This window comes from Haemaphysalis longicornis, unplaced genomic scaffold (assembly GCF_048455015.1).
Source record: "Haemaphysalis longicornis isolate Haplotype H1 unplaced genomic scaffold, Haemaphysalis longicornis Haplotype H1 scaffold_118, whole genome shotgun sequence".
Taxonomy (NCBI): Eukaryota; Metazoa; Arthropoda; class Arachnida; order Ixodida; family Ixodidae; genus Haemaphysalis; species Haemaphysalis longicornis.
In genome coordinates this window covers 716,366-734,455 of record NW_027526223.1, presented here as the reverse complement: position 1 = coordinate 734,455, position 18,090 = coordinate 716,366, and positions in this window count along the sequence as shown.

The following is an 18,090-nucleotide window of genomic DNA, read 5'->3' as shown; positions in this document are numbered from 1 at the left end:
CGCAACACCCCAACGAAGGGGTGGCGATATTCGTTGAGGAGATGAAGAGGTTATTTCGACGTGCGGATCCGGAAGTGACAGAGGAAAAGAAACTAAGGTTGCTTATGCGAGGGGTAAAGCAGGAACTTTTTGCTTGCCTTGTCCTCAACTCTCCTAAGACGGTGACCGAATTCGAGTCTGAGGCGGCCGCGATGAAGAAGACGCTGGAAGTTCGAACGAGGAAGAAAGATCGCCCGGTCAAGGCGCTGGTTTCCGAGACGATCGGTGCCGGGGCTACAAGCTCTGACGCACTGCGCGAGACCATCCGAGCAGTGGTCAGGGAGGAGCTTCGGAAGCTTTTTCCGACGATACCGCCACCTCAAGTGGCTTCCCTGACTGACGTCATCCGCGAAGAGGTTCAACACGCTTTGGGCACTTCTAAGCCATGCGAGGCACCCGGCTTACCACAGGCGATGACCTACTCTACCGCTGTTCGTCGACCCCGCCCTGCTCCAGCCCGTCTACAAGAAGCTCCACCGTACCGCCGTCCACTCTCGCCGCCGTCCCCACTGTCGCCGCCATCCACCGTACCGCCGTCCACAGCCCAAAACCAGACGCCGAGAAAGCCCGACGTTTGCCGAAACGCCGATAATCGTACGCTGTGCTACCACTGCGGAGAGGCCGATCACATTTATCGTCGTTGCCCATACGAGAGACTCGGACTGCGTGGTTTCTCCGTCGACGCACCTCGCCCTCTCCCTGGGCAACGACCACGTGAGATCAACGACTACCTTTCTCAAACCAGCCGTGGTAGAGCCCGTTTCAACCGTTCGCCGTCGCCCTACCCATACCAATTGCCCATCCGCAATAGCAATGTTGACTTCTCACGTGGAAGGTCCCCCAGCCCACGCAGGGGAAACCAAAAGCAGCAACTTCGGGAGGCAAAGTTGCACAATGGCGGAAAAAATGAAAACCCTCCAACGACGGAGCGACTCGCTGAAGACAGTGATTCACGACATGCCCTCAGGAATAGTTTTTTAAAAAGACTCGGAAAGCATAAAGACGCCCACTTTTGCTAGCGCTCGCGCACAGGCAAAGGATCAAGTCACGAAGAAGGAAGTGAACAAGCAAGCAAAAAAAGATGCAAAATACAAATATTAGACAAAAACTTTGGGGCAAAAAATAAAGGCAATTTTAAAATGCAAAAAAAAGCTCCTGCTAGCAAGCACTCACTCTCAAACCGATGAAAGTTCAAATAACAAAAAAAATTTAAAACAACCAATTGAACACAAACACCACACACATAATGACAGTCAAATGCCGCAGGCGAATTTTATTGAGTAGCAGCTTAAAATACCACAGTTCTGAAGTTATTAGAAAACAAATGAAAAGAGGTTTGGGGTACGTCAAAAAATCAAAATAGGCACGATATGAAGGTTGTGTACTATGATGGGCCAACAACGGCTGCCTAAAGCATTTGTCTTAAATAAAGCCCGGTGTGATCGGAAACGTTTACACGGCAGATGGACATGAATAAATGTAACCAGGTTGTCACACAAAATACGGTCATGAATCAGTTTATAAAACAAGATGAGATCAGCCTGCATTAGTCGATACCCAAGAGTAAGAATACCTTTCAGAAAAGACATGCTGCCGTTTGCGTCTGCTTGCGAATAACAAAAACGGTACTCGAAGATTGAAATGAAATTATTTTGAACCGTTTTTATACGATCCCCGTTGGGCTTCCATGTTACATTCTAAACAATTGATCCGTCTTCGAGAACCGCGGCGAAAAGATCGAAGAACAACTTTAAAAAATTCCCCCGCATTTCCCCGAGGGGGAGAATGTGAAAGTGCGAATGCACGGTTGTCGGCCCGCTTGCGGCGCTTGCGCTCGGCCCCCGCAGCCCACCGCCTCGCCGCCTTCTCTTCCATCTCTTCCATCGGGTTTGTAGTATCACGTGTACACCACGCAGTTATCAAGCCGCTATAACGCCGCTGAGTCGCCAACGCACGCCGCTGACGACGTAGTTTGAATGCGTTAAAGATATAAGGCGCGTCACTAACACTGATATCACCGTCGCGTCCGTGGCTTGGTCGGTAGAGCGTCGCGCTGCGGCCGCAAAGTCCTCGGATCGAAACCTGGCGCCGGATGCTGCTTCTTTTTTAAATATAGATGAGCACTGCGGACGCCGCCGCCGCCGCCGGCGGTGGATGGTTTGGGGTCGCTTATAAAGTGCATTCGCACTTAAAAGACAGAAGACCGTGAAGCGCCCAGACATTCAAGAGGGCGTCGGCTAATATGTGTAACGTAGGAAGAGGAAGCGAGAGAGGAATCGCATGGCCGAAGTCTCTAATTTCAGTCACCCTCAGCAGTGCAGCACTTGCAAACTCATAGGACTACTGCAATTGTTGGATTTTTTACTATGAGAGGTGACGTTCTTCATTGTAAGATTCGAACCTAGATGGAATTCGGTGCACCAGCGATGGAATGACATTGTGGCGACCGGTGCAAAGAGTTGGGCCCAAACCTATTAGACAGATTCAGTTGGGCGCGCGCTCCGGAGTGGCATACGCCCGGAGTGGCCGGTCGCTACTACGCATGCGTAGTACACTACGCATGCGCCCAGACGATGCGTTGCTACGCATGCAATGGCTTAGAGCGTGCGTATTCGGGGGCGCTTGCGGAACGCTCCAGCACGGCGAGTAGGCAGCTTCCAAAGTGGCTGCAGCTCCGGCGATACCTGCGGCAGGAGAGAGCCGGTTCTCCGACTGAAAACGCGGACCGTCGCGTGTGTTTCTCATTAGGCGACAACATTTCAGTTGTAGCACGACTACCGGCCACACGTGAACGACCAAGGGCAACCCTGACGGCTCCCGAAGCGGGTGGCGGTGTTCGTGTGCGTGTCGCGGTGGTGGAATGTGCGCAGTGTTTTTGCGGCTCAGAGTCTTCCATTTTGGGCATTCAAGAATATTCGCCTGTGTCGTCGTCTTACCCTCGGGTGCGACAACGGCGCAGGCGAAAAGGTAAAAAATGTAACCGGTTTGTAGTTGGACTCCACGAATAAGGGGAAGGAATGCTTCGTACATTTTTCTGAGTTGCTACACCAGGGTGAAGTGTATCACTAAACCGCCGTGTCAGCCTACCCGCTGTTTGATTCAGCGCGGTGCATGACCGTCGCATGCCATGCTTTGTAGTACAGTAGAACTCCATTGATACGTTATCTGTTCATACGATTTCCCGGTTAGTACGTTCTGAAATGTGAACATTCAAAATTCCCCGTAGTACGTTTCTTACCGGATAGTACATTTTCCTGGACAGTGGGCCCCTCCCTGGAGTTTTTTAATCAACAAGGTTCTACGGTATTCGTCGCATAGTTTGGCCATATTTCAAAGCTGAATAGAATGAGTATGCCGAGCACAGCATCTTTCTTCAAATTTTTGGCGTTGCGCGGTTGAGCAAAACAATTGCTACGGCTGCACGGTGTTCTTTCGATATACTGAATCAAGGTAACAGGGTCTTTTTTATCATGCTTTCAAGATTTTTACAATTTACACCAGCCAAACGCATTAAAAAAAAGTCGACTTCGATACCGACGTAAAAAAAGGCACTTTGCATTAGGTTCAGCAGGTGGCGCCGCAAGCGTGAGCGCACGCTACACAATACGCTGTACTAAAACTACCCATGGGCGTGTCGGGACCAGCGTACGTTCCGCTTTACGCCCAGCAATACGATAACGCCCGGAACGCCTAACTAAATCTGTCTATTTATTCAGCCAGCGTGGGCAGAAAAGAACGTGCGCCTCGTGAGGAGTGCTCTGCGTATTTCAGGCGTGCGTATGGGCTTTCGCCACGTGAGGAGCTCCCGCCTTCGTCGCTGCCGTCATCGGCGCGGCGGACCCCTGGCGCGCCGGTCGCTAAACTTGGCTCATATGTGGTGAGAGCTACCTTTAGTTGTAGGTATGAACGTTCCACCATCCCGTTGGCGCAAAGATTGTAGTAGGTGTGTGGATGTGGCACACTTAGGAGTGTGGTTGCGAGGGCGCTGAACTGTGCGGATTGGAATTGATGTCCGTTATCACTTGTGACAACAGCAGGGAAGCTGAAACGGAATACCCAACCACCAACAAATGCTGCAGTGACTATTTCCGTTCTGATATTCTGGATCGGGATCGCCTCTGCCCAGAGTGTGAAGCGATCCACGCAAGTCAGAAAGTAGGGGAGACCTCGCGACGATGGAAGGGGGCCGAACAGGTCAATGTGGACGTGCTTAAAACATGTGTTTAGTGAATGGAAAGGCGAGGCAAGAGTATCTGTGTGCCTTGTTACTTTGACGTGTTGGCACTGGGGGCAGGTGCCTGACCACCGGCGGACATCGGCATTCATGGAGGGCCAAAACCACTGGGCTGCGACGAGGCGTTGAGTTGCTCAGATGCCGGGGCGAATCTTTCCGTGTTTCTGTGCGGGGCGTCGAAAGCGGCTCGACGGAAAATCGGTGAAACGTTATGTCGGGAGACGCCGGTTGATGTCTCGCAGGTGATGGTGCCTTCGGTAGATGGCAACATAACATCTGTGGAAGTCTGTGGACATCTGTGGACATCTGTCGAACGTAACATCTGTGGGTGGCACGGCGTTGCTGGAGGTCAGTGTCTTGTTGCTGTGCGGCAGCCAGCTCTTCGAAGGAGATTGTTTGGGAAGTGAACAAAAGGGCTTCGATGCGAAGCAGAACGTCAGCAGCAGTGTGATTGGGCTGCTGATACGGCAGAAATCGTCGGTAAACTCCGCGATGAAAGAGAGGTGTCGGAGGTTACGAAAGAAGTACGAGCTGTGGTTGCGCTGGAAGACGAACGTCAGGAGCTCATGCAGAAGTCGCTGTCTTCCCGGGAATGCATGAAACTCTTGATTCCAACGTAGACAGCCAGTAGCTCCAATACGAAGGCACTGTACCTTGTTTGATCACGTTTTGTCTTCTGGAAGTAGAAACTAAGTGGTTGCCAACTGGAGACGAACTGCTCAACAATAGCGCCGACAGCCACGCTAGAGGCGATGGTGATGAGGCGAAGTTTAGCGTCACCAACGGGGTGTAAAAGCATGGTAGCGTCGGAGCAGGCCTTTTTTGCAGCAGAAAAGGCGAACGCTGCTCGCTCGCTCCACTCGAAGTACTCCGCAGGTCCAGCCTTGGTGACCAGCAGGTTAGTGAGAGGCTGGAGCAGTTCGGCAGACTTGGGAATGAAGACTTCAGAGCATTTGGGAATGAGTATAGCAGGCACAAGAATACTTTCCGCTTCATGATTGAGGTGGCTGCTGAAAGTCTAGGATCACCTTCTTCTTGTCGAGAGGTTTGATGCACTCTTGAGCGATCAGGTGGCCTAGAAACTGCATGGCATGAGCGCCGAATACGCACTTCCTGGGGTTTATGACAAACAAATTCGTGAAGCCGAGTGGACAGGTCCGGCTACTGCGCTTTGTGCTGGGATGGCGGTGAGCTTCCTAATACAAGACCGCGGGTGTTCTTGTCGAGGGCCCATTGATAGGTCTGGACGGCGTTACGAAAGCCAAAGGGCATAAGGACGTAATTGAAGATACCGAATGGTGTGATGATGGCTGTTTTCAGGGTGTCTGATAACCCCACAAGTATCTGGTCATAGGCTTTGACCACGTCCCTCTTGCTGAATATCTGGCAGCATGCCAGAGTCACGGTAAATTTCTGCAAGTGTGGAATTAGGTACCTGTCCGCAACGGTGATCGTTGAGGGCACCGTAGTTACCACGTGGCCTTCAGTCACCGGGTTCTTTCTTGGCTACCACGTAAAATTCTGACGCATAGTTGCTAAATGATGGACGGATGATTCCCAGTTCTAACATGTGCTTGAACTATGGATGATCAATGGACTTCTGCGATCCAGCGAGACGATGACGTTGAGCGAAGACAGGGGGTTCCTTTGTGACTATGTGATGGGTGATGTGCTTCACCGGGGACTTTAACGTGTGGGGTCTTGTGATGGTGGGAAAATCTGCAAGCATCTTCTCATACACAGAAGATGGCATGAAAGCTCGAAGTCGGGATGGCGTGGCACAGAAGGAAAGGCCATGCACCAAGAGGCTCGTTTCACGCGCACGAAGCGTCAAGAGTGCACGTTCACGGCCAAGTGTGTTAAACCAGAAAATTAACCCCAAACATGGGCTGCTTGATGTAGGCTGTTAAGAACGGGCCAAGTACCACGCAGGCGGAGGCGAACGCTGTTTAACAGGTTGACGCTATATTTCACGAGATCAAGAACAAGCACACGACGGGAGCATAAGATGCGATGGGGAAAGCACAACACAGTCTGCCGGTACACAATATACTCTGGCAGTTCGGAAGGTCTGAGGACAATGCCCGGTAGCGATTAAGCTCACATTCTGTCGCGATGCGTTTATGGCGGCTCAACAGCGGGAACGGCAGCACCCGACAGCCGGAACGGAGTGTCAGCAATTGGTGCACCAGTACTACAATGACGGTGCGTGGACAGACGCGCTCTTGAGCCTTGACAACGGGTAACAACGGTCTTGTTTCAGGTGGCCCGTGGACCAGGAGTCCCACGGCGTTGTTTCCCACTAACCGCACCCTGTTCGGCCGCTTGCCTTAGAGCCATCGTCGTTCGAGCCCTCGCGATCGCGACACCGCGCGGCTCTAAGGCAAGCGGCCAAACCAAATCCCACAGGGGCCAGTTGTTGGGTGCAACTGTGCGTGGTTTCAACTATGTTAACACGAGCAATAGAAATTCACTCTTTCTCGTCAAGGGAATTCCAGTTGTTCCTGGATGAGTGCAAGGAAAATTCGCCAGCGTGTTCCGAGACACTGGAAGCGACACAGCCATCGTCCGCCGAGAGATGGTCGACGACGATTGCTTGGTTGGGATGACACGCCGAGTTGTTCTTCTTGACGGCTCCGTCCAGGAACTCCGAGAAGCAAAGATCCAGGTCCAAACGCCATGTTTGGTGGGAGAGATCATCGCAGCCTGCATGAGTCGTCCCATCTACGACCTGATTCTCAGCAATATTCCAGGAGCCGCGGTGGCTCAGTGGCTAAGGCGTAGCGCTGCTTAGCACGATGTCGCAGGTTCGATTCCCGGCCGCGGCGGCCGCTTTTCTGAAGGGGCGAAGAGCAAAAACTCCCGTGTGTAAGAGATTTCGGCGCACGCAAAAGATCCTCAGTTGGCCAAAATTAATACGGAGCCCTCCACTGCAGCGCGCCTCATCGCATGCGTTGCGTGGGCGCGTTAAACCCTGCAATCAATCAAATCAACATTATGTGGTGGCGCTGTACTTGCCCTCGAGCACTTCACACCCCCCAGAGAATGATAGCGCGACTGTGAACGAAAGCGACCTGGCGAACAAGATGCCGATGCTGCAGTTGCCCGACCACAGATGCCACCACAAGTGACTTCTAATGCGTGTTTGAGTAAGCAAAGTAAAGAGCAGCGGTTGGGTGGGAGGGGGAAAAGGAATGCACAACCCACTCTAAAAATGTCTCTGTGCCGTACCGCGCACAACCCTTCGGCTGTATTTTTCGTTGTTTAAATTATAACCCGTAGAATAACAAAATGGAATACTACAGCTGCCTGTGTACGCGCCCCACAACACAACTAACCTCGACATTGGCGGGAACGAGCGCCCAATTAGGCAGAATATAAAACGGCTTCGGTTCGGAACGCACGTACGTGCTCACTCTGTACGATTTTGAGGCGATTCTTTAGTCATTCGCTCACATGCTTTAGATTCTAATTATATGTACTAAGACATGTCGTCGCCGCCAACGAGCAGTGACAGGGTCGTTCTCTGTTCGCATGATCTTCCTGCATGATGTGGAGGCGTGAAAGGCCCTCCCCATTCCTTCCATCAGGTGTTCCAGTCGTGAGCGGAGCGTAGGATTCATAGAATGATAAAAAAACGTCCCAAACGGAACGCAGAAAGTCAGACGGCTCTATCTAAAAGCGATCCTGCAGCACAGAACATCGCAGCAGACGACGCGCGCCACCGGAGGTTCTTGCACATGTCACCTAGAAGCGGGGCATCATGGGCTCGCGCGGTGCAAGGACGAAACGAGGGAGAATTTCCGCGAGCGCGAAAATGCGATTTTTTGTTTTTCAATAACTCCACTGATACTTGTCGCTTTAACAAAATACTTGAAGGAGGTGATTACTAGGACGTTGATTTATCTGTAAATGTGAACACCCATATATCGATAAAACCTCTTTCAGGACCCCTTTATATTACAAATATGTGTGAGATGTGCCACGATAACATCGATAAAATATACTAAAGAGCAACTATTTGAATTCCGACCGCATCTATCGCTCTGGCGTAATTTAATGTAAAAAATGCCGTGAAAACTTCTTTAGACTCAACTTTTTCAAAAATATTGTTTTGTCATGGAGAAAGTTCATAGCTTTTATTATACCCAACTTCATTAGGTCCCATGCGGGAAACATAGGGCTTGTGTTTGTCGTCTTTCCGTTGTCACTGTTGTAGCCGCGGTCTAATTTTTTCCGAATATACACCACCTTGCCCAACAGTGTGTTCTAGAGCGAAACATATCATTGAATGCAGTCGATGGTCTGTTCCCTGTGAGCTCTGTACCATTTTGCACAATTATTGTATCCTGTTCTTGCGAGCTACCTAGCATTAAGGGGTCGTGAAGAGAAAATACACTTGTCCTTGCTGAATTTTGTCTGCTTGGAGGACATTTTAAAAACATAAATCCCGAATATTTTCAAAATTCATTGCTTCTGGAATTTAGGAGATGCCTTTTAAATTATCGTTTTAAGGCGCACCAAAAGCGACCATCGTCGGTAGGCAACGCAACTAGCAGTGAGGTCACACTAAGAACATTCGAGAGCTCAACGCTCATTCTGTATATTGTTTTGTGCACCTGTAATCCCGGTATTTTAAAAAATAATGCATACTTTATTCGTAGCCATAAACAGTTTTCTATCGACGTGATCGCTGTCGCGACTGCTTCAGTTGTCTGCAAATTATCATAGCAGAACTTAGACCTACTGGCTGTTAGTACGGTTTGTAGCCAGTTCCACTGCTGAAGGTCAGGTTGTTTTGTCAGATTCTCTTCGGAATCTTACCTTTTTGTATGAAATGGCACAAAACCGCTCAGGCGAAAAAAAAAGTGCCGCGTGTGTGGTTTGAACTTGCAGCCGCCGAGCCAGCCCAACGTTAAGGCTAGCCAGCATTAAAGTCAGACACTTTACCCACTATCGACGTGACAAACATATCGACGTGACAAACGCGCTCAGCAGAAAGATGCGGCATAAAAGCCACATAGCAGTTGTAACCAAGCGCTCTGGTGTGTTTTCGTCAATTTTAATCAACCCAGAGGTATAATCGCCAACTTACTGTTGGACACTTCTGCAGTAAGCCAAAGAGGGGCATATTGAATCAACGAAACAACATTAACAGCATTGTTTATTGGAGGAAACAGTAAAGCAGTCGTAGTGCGTTATGGTGGGACTCGGCGACTGGACGCAGTATCACTGCTTCTCGCTAGCTATTTTTGCGCTTTATGAGTAAATGACAAGTCGGTTTTAAGTTCCGACTACACAAAGTTTCTTCGATAAACATGTTTATGTAGCAAATTGTCATTTTAAGCTTTCGTTCATTCATTTGTTTCGTCAGCTGAGTAGTTTCACGCTCGCGTAACTCACACAACAGGCTACGGGAGGCAGACGTCGGCAAGCTTGCGCAAGAATACCGGCTAGCAGAATGACAGTTTAGACTCGTGCGAAGCAGCGTAAACAGTTTACAAATACCCAAGTTCACTTTAAGCGTGGTTACTTCTGCGTGTGGCACTCGCCCACGTTATTGAGTGAACGTTCGACTATGTTGATCAGTCGTATCAGAGCGCAGACACCTCCCGTTCGGTTGCAGGGCAAGTTTCATCATAGCGCTGATGTTGTAGTTTTATCCGACCTCTTGCGAGCCCGCTGTATGCCGACATGTTGTGCTGACGAGGGGGAACTGTGATTGGCTTCTTACCAAGGCGTCACTTCACGAGTTGGGGAGGAAAGACTTGGTGAAATCGTAACTGCATTTTTTTCCTAATTGCCGATATCGGGAAGCCAAACGGGTATGTATTGTTTGTTTATCAAAGTTCCACAGTTATAAATACCCACACAACACAATTTTTTGAAAATCTCTTCATAACCCTTATAAGTTGAAGGTCTTCCATGTTTTTAGGGCATCCTCATGATGAATAACAAGTGTAAGAAATTCGGTTTATTGCGGCTCGAAGCTGTTTGGCTGTCCGAAGCTGTCCTTGCCTCGGCATGGCTGGACACGCACGGCGTGGACGAGAAGAAACCGTGGCAGTTTTCGAGTGACAATAGCTTTTGAGTATAAATGAGTGCTTTTATTAAGGGATTAAGGGGGCAGCGACCTAGGCCGCCCCCAGCACCTCCAAGTTCCCGTGTGTGCGCTCGCCGCGATCAACAGGCGTGCGAGTGGTCTGTGAGCGACGACTGCTTTGACAAAGGACAAGCGATTAGTTCTCCGCAGAGGCCAAGGAGCTCGGCGGTCCCGCACACATTAAGTGCGTTGTTAGGCCCGCAGAACGTTGTGCAGGAAGAGCCGACCTGTGTGAAGACACACACGCTGCCAACAAGAGTGCCGCGGCGCCAGTGTCAACGTGTTCCCCACCTACTCTAGGCCTTCAGCGAGTGGCAAGGTTGTTGTGCGTGTGTGTCTGTGCCAACGTGAAGGGTGTTACCCTTCCTGAGGGAGGGACTGCCAAACAAGGAACTGCACATCTTCATTGGTCTACATTGTTCTGAATGGTGATCTGCAATTTAGGGATCTAGGGTACAGGGGTCTACAAATAGGGCGAGTCGCAGCTCGCCCAAGCATTCCTGTTGTCATGTGAACTGACTGTAAAAATGTAAATAAACCTTTTGAAGTTTCATTCTAAGTTCTCCCCGTGTGCTGGCTCGGAGCGATCGACGGCGAACGGCCCCGCTACCGGCAGGCTGCGGAGGATACATTTTCGCAACAACTTCACGACAGGCGATTGGATCTGAGCCTGTAGCAACTAAAAATGAACAACACGTCGAGATCACACACACACACAAAGAGAGAGAGAGAGAGAGAGAGAGAGAGAGAGAGAGAGCGTAAACATCTTTACTTTGGAGCTTAATGGTGCAGGATGGTGAGAGTATCACCGGTGGGGGGAGTCCGCTAGTCTGGGATGCCCTGGTCCTTGCTGGCTGCTCGTGCCCTCTCTATCAGCATTCGCTGGGTCGAGAGGTCCGAGCTGGACAGCCGGTCCACCCACTGCTTGTACGTGGGACAAGGATTGGGTGTGAGGGATGGGGATTGTTGGTACTCCCAGACCAGATGGTACAGAGTGCTTGGCTGGGGTCAGAGGTGGCAGGTACTATAATACTGGATGGGGTAGATATGGTGGAGGAAGGTGCAGTGCGGGTAGGAGTTGGTCTCTAGCCGGCGGAGTGTGGTTGCTTCGGCTCTGGAAAGGTGGGAGTTGGGTGGAGGGAACCACTGACGCTCGTGCATTGAAGCGAGAGAGAATGTCCGCGCAGCCATTCAGTGTGTGTGGGGCCTTCTCGGTGTCTTGGCTCTCTTCGGAAATGGCCCGGATGGTGTGTACTCGGGCAGGGGCGTGTGCCGCCTCATTTCCGTCGAGAGACTCGTGTCCAGGGGTTGTGGGGTCATAGAGGGGTTAAAGTAGATTGGTTTACTTTCCCCTGCAATAGCAAAACCGGCGACGAGAAAGATTAATCAGTCTTCGTCTTCTCGTTTCGCCCCGCTACCAAGCTATCTCCCACCCCGTGGCTGCGCGCTGTGCCGCGGCGGGCCGTGGCTCACCGGAACAAAGAAAGCGACAAGTGTTTTCGCTCATTGACATTTATTACTGAATATTTACACCCAAAGAGCATGCAGGCTAGCTGGTTGACGGCGAGGATCTAGTTCCTCGCCCGGGCAATTTAAGGGAATCGAGAGGTTCGACTCACCGCGACAACAGTCATCGCCGGGGCACCGCCTCAGCGCGCTCGCGTTTGTCTCGCTGGGACACCGACGGCAGCCATTGTCGCCCTCCTTTTTGTCCGATCCTCGAAGGAAGGAGGTCGCTAGGCGCGTCCTCTCACCTCGCTTCCCGAGCTCCAACTCTCCCGCGCAGCTTGCCTCCCGCGCGTGCTCGCCGGCCCCCAAGACACTCGTTCGGCGAGGAGGTAGATCCCCCTCGCCGACGTCTCGCCGAGCAAGTTCCCGCGAGGAGCAAGCGGCGTGGCGAAGCCGAACCAAAGGGAACGCGCTAAGGTCGCGTTCCCACATCCCTCCAACCTTAAACCTTTCAGTACGGTGGAAAGAATAGCACACGGGGACATGTAAACGCAATGTTCATCACATTAAACAAAGCATGAAGCGCCCTGTGCAGTAGCTCTCCTCGCACTCGCCGTCATCAAACTGGCACCGTCAGCCGCATGCACAATCTAACGGCCATGCACGATCTAACTATGTAACGCTCAGGTGTCGCAGGTAACACCGAGGTTGTTCGAACACGCATGTCATGCACAGATGCAGTCTTGTCGTAGGCAGCTGTGTCCGGGGCTGCTTTCGTCAAGACCCGCTGAGAAGGCATCAGCTGGCCATATGCAACGGGGGGCACAGAGTTCTCAGCCATAGGTTCGACGTAGCGCAGCACAGCTCAAACCAACACGAGCATCGTTGCTCGAACTGCCGCTCTTGTCAGTCGGTGGTGATTATCAGCAGGTCCCGTCCGGCCCTGGCCGAAGACAGCAGGCCAGGTTTTCGAAGGATAGGGCTGAAGGCAGCCCGAGCAAGTGTAGCGACTGCGCTGACAGATGACCGCCGTACAGCCGCTGCTCTCAGCCAGGATGCGCCGAGGACGTATCAGCAGGCCCAGGAGCCTCCCGACCGCAAAGTGCGGCCCAGCACAGAAGTGACGCCAAGCCATGAAGCACACGACGGTGCCGCGCGCACCAACACGCCCTCCCTCATGGAGGTAAACAGCAGCCGTAGGGAGCTCCCACGGAGCCGCTGCCCGGCCGCCTCCAAGTAGCCGCCACGCCAGGGCAGCCGCCAGTGGTCCCCAGCTCTCGAACGCTCGCCGACCCGGAGCAGCAGGTGGCATCACAGACATCGCGTAGCAAGAAAGCCTGGGTGACTCAACTCGCATTGCGTATCACATCGGCATTCCCGCAAGCCATGAAGTCAGGCAAGGAAGAAATGCTATTCCTCAGCTTCGGCCACGTGGCACAACGCTAAACAATTGCGGCTGTCAAAAGACGGTTTCCGACAGCGCACAAAAACTCACTTTCTCGAGGCGAAGGAGATCTTCCCCTGCTACGTGCAGAACCACTTAAAACAAGCATTCCGACGACACGCACCCCGCCATTCAGTGGAGAAGAGGGGCCGTTTCCCGTCCATCTGCTCCCGAGCTACGTCACCCTCGGTCGAGCCCTCTCCCACGCGGTGCCGGCTCCGAAAAGCCTTCGGGCAATACGGATCTTTGGCAACGACCGGCAACCCAGAGGCTTGCTCTACTGCCCCATTCGCACAGCCGTGAAGGAGACATCGGCTTTGTCGTCGGGCCTACCCGCTCGCTGCAACACAAACAGCTTAATGAGCGGCGGCGCCCATCGCGTCTCGCGATGTCGGAACGCCCGGTGCCGAGCCGCAATACCAGGCAGGCCTTACGGCACCCGTGTCCCCTGGCCACACGGCTCCCAGAGCCCGACTCCCGGAGTCGATAAAAGAGACAGCAGAGAAAAGAAAATCGGGCCAAACAGCTCAGCTTCCGTGCTCGCTCACTTCGGGCTTGCAATTACAGCGCGGGCCTTATGCCCTAGCGCGTCATGGGTGCTGGACTTCAGAATTTCAGTGCCTCAATTTGCCGCGGCAGAAACGTCCCGCCTAAACGGCGCACTGAGAAAACTCGGCGCTCACATGTTCTAGCACGATGTAGCAACGTTCACTCCGCTCTCAAGAAAGTACGCCTGCCTCCGCTAGCGATCTGATTCACGCTAGCAGCAACACTTGTCAGGTTCGGACAAAGAACTTTTCTCACACCGAACAAAGACATTTCCATGTTCCGAGAGCCAGCCCCACGTTGATGCGCCAGATGTGGGGTTATAGAGGGGTTGAAGTAGATTGGTTTACTTTTCCCTGAAATAGCAAAACCGGCGACGAGAGACACTAATCCGTCTTCGTCTTCTCGTTTCTCCAAGCTAGCAAGCTATCTGCCCCCACCCCGCGGCGGCGCGCTGTACCGCGCCAGCCGCGGCGGGCCGTGGCTCGACGGAACAAAGGAAGCGACAAGTGTTTTCGCTCATTGGCATTTATTAGTGAATAATAAACATCCAAAGAGCATGCAGGCTAGCTGGTTGACGGCGAGGATCTAGTTCCTCGCCCGGGCAATTCAAGGGAATCGAGAGGTTCGACTCACCGCGACAACAGGCATCTCCGGGGGCGCCTCAGCGCGCTCGCGTTTGCCTCGCTATGACACCGATGTCAGCCATTGTCGCCCTCCTTTTTGCCCGATCCTCGAAGGAAGGAGGTCGCTAGGCACGTCCTCTCGCCTCGCTTCCCGAGCTCCAACTCTCCCGCGCGTGCTCGACGGCCCCCAAGACACTCGTTCGGCGAGGAGGTAGATCCCCCTCGCCGACGTCTCGCCGAGCAAGTTCCCGCGAGGAGCAAGCGGCGTGGCGAAGCCGAACGAAAGAGAACGCGCTAAGGTCGCGTACCCACAGGGTCCAAAAGATATGGATGTCGGGAAGCTGCGGGATGGCATTCAGGATCTTGAGGGCGAAGGGTGATATGCGGCCGAGCTGGTAGTTGCGGCATGCTACTTGCGAGTCCGTAATGACTGTAACGTATTCGCTGTTAGTTGTGGCTGCTAGGGCGATGGCGATTTCCTCAGCACCGTTTGTACAGATGGTGGATATCGTGGCGGCTGTGACTTCGCATTCCCTGGTGGTCTGTAACCGTGACTGCGTGGGCAGGTTTGCTGGTGTAGCGTGCGGCGTTCGTGTAGCGTATCGTAGGGTTCCCTGCGTGCTTCTTCGTAACTGCCTCGACCCGTGCTTTGCGGCGTGCTTTGTTGTAAAGGGGGTGCATATTCCGCGGCACGGGAGCTACACGAATGTGTTGACGGATGTGGAGGGGGACACGTTGGGGTTGGTCTTCTTTGGGCGGCACCGGATATTCGAGGCGTGTAAGGGTGTCTCGTCCGGTAGGTGTCAGCTTGAGACGGGTGATTTGAGAAAAATAATGAGGGTCGTGCAATTCTTTCAAAGTGTTGTGTACCCCTAGTTGGAGCAACTTGCGCGTGGATGTTGAGGGGTGTAGGCCAAGGGCGAGTTTGTAAGCTTGGCGGATAAAAGTATTGAGTTTTTCTTGTTCGACGGATTTGAGAGCCAGGTATGGTGGGCCGTAATTCAGACGACTGATCAGTCAGTATTTCTTGCATTATTCTCAGAGTGTCCTTCTCCTGAACGCCGTAGCGGCAGTGGGCGATGCGTCGCACGAGGTGCGTTAGTGGTATGAGGGTGCGTTTTAATGCAGGTAAGCTTTGAGACCCGCTTCCATTTTGGGGTATACTGAGACCGAGTATGCGGAGAGACTGACATCTGCGGACTGGTGAGTGCTGGCTTACGTTTTTTGGTTGCCAAGCGGATTAGATATAAGTGCAATTTGTTCACTGCTGAGGTGATACAACAGAAGCGGTTGTTTACGGAGTTTCTGAGTAGTGAGAAAGCCGCACCACACTATATTTTCGTAATTCATTGGAACCATTAGTTGAAGAATCAGCTCCTGAATCTTAAAGTGGAGTTGGGAGCAGAAGTGAACCCGGGGATGCGGAAGGACGTTAATTGTTCGCGCTATTCATGGTTTGAATCTCACTGGTGAAGATATCAGTTAAACTTGGAACATGTATAAAAGGCTACTTGAGCGCGAGGAAAACGTAACGAAGAGGAGCGCGAGAAAAAGCTACAGGACAGGAGTGTCAGGATAGGTGAGAGCGGGAGCGACAGTAGTACCAGTTAAAGCAAAATGAACTGGAGGAGGAAATGTTGCCCGTAGAAGTGGAAATGAGGAAGATGGGGAAGTTCCAGGAGTATAGGCAGCGGGAAGATAAAATATTTCTTATTTATGTAAGCTCATGCATCCTTCAAAGTTTGAGAGAACCTGCGAAAAAGCGAAGCTTCCTCGCAGAACTTCGGCGGAAAGTTTGCTAAGTTTGACACCTTGTGAAGCAGAGAATGTGATCGGAGCACGCTGACGACTACGACAAGGTAAACGACAGCCTTCTAAAGAGATTCCTACTTTCCTCAGATGTATTCGGGCAGAGGATTCGCAACCTAAGTAAGAAGCAGCAATGCACTTATTAAGACTTTGCCTACGAGTTGAAAGTCAACTTAGTGGAGTCGATGAAGGGGGCGAGGGCTTTCGGTAACTTCGAAAAGGCCCCTGCGGTGCTATTCGAGAAGGCCCTACGTTGAGCGGAACTCGGGAAACACGAGTTCTAGCCAAGCCCACGTTATGTAATGATAATATTTCGGGGCGACGTCCAAGCGCTTTAAAAATGAAATTCATGTTATTTGCTGATTATTGGGGTAACGTGACCGTTCCAGGGCAGCGCGTTCCAAGGAGGCTCGGCTAGAGCGTGGCGAAGTTTTCACTGCGTTCTCTCGTTCCACTGCTGCAATGGTGGCTACGGGGGGGGGGGGGAGGCCAACATATCCGACTGCATTACTTTATCGCGCTTTTATTTTATGAATTTGTATTTTACTACAAAGACCATTAATTTGATTAGTTTAGGCGTTCTTATGACCCTTTTGTTTGACATTTGCCGTCCTAAGAAGCAGTTTCTGCCCATTTCTTCCGTCGGGGGCAGACAATGCATTCACGTCAGTAACGCCGACTAGCAAAAAAAGAAATCGGGTGATGGAAACGCGCCACATTCAAAGTAGTTGCTGCTCGATGTCATCAAAACCCTCCGTCCGCTTTCAGATACGAAATTCCCTAGGGAAACTTAAGTCTGCTTACGCCATTTGATTGCGGAATCTTGGAGATACTTAATAACAACTGATACATTGTGCTTGCGATACTTATTAACAACTCATAATTGTAATTGCGATAATTCCCAACTGATATATTGCACTTGCGCATTTTGCTCGCTTTTATTTCGTTGTCTTTCTGCACAAAGTTTGTCGTTTCAGTGTCCCTTTAAGAAACGTCTACATTTAACCACCCAGGCAACCAGGTTACACGCATATAATTGCCTTATCCGGCCCTCCCCATAGTACGCTTCTATTATATGGAATCCTCACTGCGTAAATAAACTAACATCGTGGAATCCGTCCAGAACAACGCAACCAGTTTCCTCACGTCGTCGTACTCGCGCTACCAAAGCGTATCTTCTCTAAAGGATTCACTTAATATGCCCTCGCTTGCCACGCGCCGCAAGTTGGCTCAGCTATCTGTTTTTCATTCGCTGTACCACAGTAGCACGCCGTTTTCCCAGCTTCATGTCATTCCACGGCCTCATATCTTGGCCTGGGTAGACCGCACTTTCCATGTTATACCAATTTTGGGTAAATCAGAAAGGTATAAACTCTCCTTTAGTTCTTGCAAACGCAGAATGGAACTCTTTGCATACTGACGTGAATAGCAAAACTATCCGATTCTTCATCCTTTCAACATGCGCTCAAAACATTTCGTGACGTTCTTTGATGTCGTATGAATCTGTCTTTCGTTTTTGTTTTCTGTGTATATATTTCCCACCCTCCTGTTGAGCGTACTGATTGCGTTTTCTGTTTTTGTTTTTAAGCGTTTTTTTGCGTGAACCCTTTTTCCATTCAACGTAATGCAGTCTTTGTCAAAATGTTCTCGGCCACGGCGACCTTGGCTGGAGCAGCAGACGCGCGGCCGAGCAGGGGCGCTGCGCTTGCCGCTGTCAGCTGGTTACGCGGCTAAAGAGAGTCAAGGGAACTTTCGCGTTTCCTTTCGCAGTATGGATGGCGCGATAAGTGCAGCAGGGCCGGTTTCTCAGAGGAGGCGCACTTCGCTGCAGGGCAGGCAC